We start from the raw sequence: 2858 nt of genomic DNA on the forward strand, positions 1-2858 counted from the left end.
GCAAAGGGGGCCAAGGGATGGCTGTATGATAAACTGCCTGCCTTGCAAGCCTGAGACTGTAAGTTTGATCCCCAGGGTCACCAGATGCATTAATCAGGATCCTAGCAGCTCTGTTGTCTTGTCTGAAAACTCAAGTTTTATATATAAATAGTAAGTCAAAATGCATGCAAGGATCTTATGTTGTACTGGCCAGGCTAATACTTAAGTAAATACTTTTTTTGAAATTAAAAAAACTCAATTCTCTATTATATTCCTTTCAGCACATCTCTTAAAATGTGATTTTGCATCTCTTCCTGTCAAGAGGTAGGTCTGCTTTTATCTACCTTTTAAATTAGACTGGCTCTATGCCATGCTTTAGCAAAAAGCAGCAATAGAATTGAGCATATGCCAATTTCAAACCTTGGTCTCAAGAAATCCAGTACATTTTCACAGTCTTGGAATCTTTCCATAGCATCAGAAAAGGCTTTAATTGCCTACTGTATGACACTGAAGATGGCTATCATCCCCACCCAAACTAGTCAGAGACTACAGGCTTTGGACGGAGGTCTCTGGTTATATGTAAAGTTCAGCCTGAACCAGCAATTGTCCCAATGTTCCAAAGACTTTGAGAAATAGTAAAGTGTTTAAAACACAAAGGTTTAGAGTGTTTTGCTTCATAATAATGACTAAGTCAGTGTCTTTAAAACATTTAAAATGCTCAGCCTTAGGTAAACATTTAAAAAAAATACTGGACTTCTGGAGTACAGGAATAAAAATGTACTTCTCTGACTAATTCTGGAGTCATTTATTTCCAATCACCAATGTTTACAACTGGGAACAGGACACAAATGTCTATAAACCACATATCTAACATGAATCCACATCCTTTCCAAGCATCTGCTCTGTTTTCTCCCTTACCCAGTAAAAAGTTCAAATCTAATTTATGAAGTGGCTCTTCTTGCAATCCAACTGAGACCTGGACGGGACTTAATCTAAAATGATTTCTTACTTGGCATTTCAAAATCTATAATTTGAAGTTATTAGTCATTCATGTCAGAGCTGGATGTCACCTTAACCACGATCTTGTGAAATGGGTACAATTGAATTTATAAGTTTCTTTGATATTTTAAATAGCTTTATTTTAATCAAGAAATCTTAGGAGACAGGGAAACAGGGTCAGGGAAAAGATAAAAAAAATTTTTTAACAAAAATACAGTTTATTTAGCTATTGTGCCAGCAATTTCTCTTTTCTTTATTTCTTTATTATTTTAAGAGAGGTCAGACTCTGGAGTATGGCATACAGAATATTTTCACTACTTTAAAAGCCTCTGTCTGGGGCTGCAGAGAATACAGAAATTAAGATGCTTGCTTTGCATACAGCCAACCTAGTTCAATCCTTCCAGGAGTGCTGGAGAGAAGAACTAGAAGGCATTGAGCCACCTGTTAAGTTCAGCCTGGGAACACAATGCTATATGGTCAGGGTTCATCAGGTTAAACCAAAACCCAATACAAAAATGTCCTCTGTACACCTATGTTCCTCACAGCTCTATTTACAGTAGACAGAATCTGGAAACAACCCATATGCCCAGCAACAGATGAGTAGGTAAAGAAACTGTGGTTCATATACACAATTGAATATTATGCAACCGTCAGGAGAGATGAAGTCATGAAATTTTCCTATACATTGATAAACATGGAAACTACTACATAAATGAAATTAGTCAAAGAAAGAAAGATAGACATGGAATAGTCTTACTTATCTTTGGGATTTAAGAAAAATAAAAGATAGTATGGTAATAATACCCAGAGACAATAGAGATGAGGACCAGAAGGACAACACCATGATATGAAGCTTACCACAAAGAGTGGTGAGTGCAATTAGACTATCAGCTATCATGACAATGGTAGTGAGTGAGAGAAATAGAGTGCTTGTCTTGAAGACAGGCTGGGCGTATGGAAAGAGGAAGATGAGGAATATTGATGAAGAGGGCTTACTTTTTGTGACTGAAACCCAACTACAAACATGTTTGTAATCATGGTGCTTAAATAAATTACTTCTTTTAAAAAGTTGAACTGATATGTGGAGAGGGATGATGGGAGGGTGGAGACATATATAGTGCCAGGACTCAAACACTGTTTACTCCATGCTGAGGATATTTTCTATCACCTGAGTCATAAAGCCTACACCTTAGTTATTTTACCTTTGAAAATAAATTTTGCTGGTTTTTTAAAACTTCTTGAAAACAACTGTAAGTATTTTTACTTTACCTCTTTTTAGAAAAGAAAGAAAAAAATTGTGTGTAGACGGGATGCCGTCGGTATAGCTACAAGTGTTCGGGTTTTAATCCTGGCTTTGTGCTCAAGGATCACTAGTAGCAGGCTTAAGGAAAATATATAATGACAGAAATAGAACCTAGGTGGGCCATGTTCAAAGCAAGCAACTAATTTATTGTACTGTCTCTTAGGGGTAAACTATAAACTCTTTTTGACTGAGAGTTAAATGACTAGAAATATAAAAATTATTTTCCTAGGAACATTCAATTCTTTATACAAACACATTTTTTCTCTCTTTCTAAGTTCTTAAGTATCCAGTATTTACAAAATCAAGTATATATTTAGTGGCATAACATAATGCCAAGCCTTTTTTGTCATTTTATTGATAAAGGCCATGCTCCAAAATGAATTCAAAATCAAACATATTAAATTATAATATGGTTGATCTCATCTATTTTACTGCTATCAAACATTGTTTTTACCTTGATACTCCAATTTCTTTTAAAAACAAATTATGGCATAAAAATTGCTACTATGAGAAATTTCAGCTCACAGCAATAGCAGTTAGCTCTGTGCTTGCGTGTTCTAAAGCTAAATGATATCTT

This window comes from Suncus etruscus, chromosome 20 (assembly GCF_024139225.1).
Source record: "Suncus etruscus isolate mSunEtr1 chromosome 20, mSunEtr1.pri.cur, whole genome shotgun sequence".
Lineage (NCBI taxonomy): Eukaryota > Metazoa > Chordata > Mammalia > Eulipotyphla > Soricidae > Suncus > Suncus etruscus.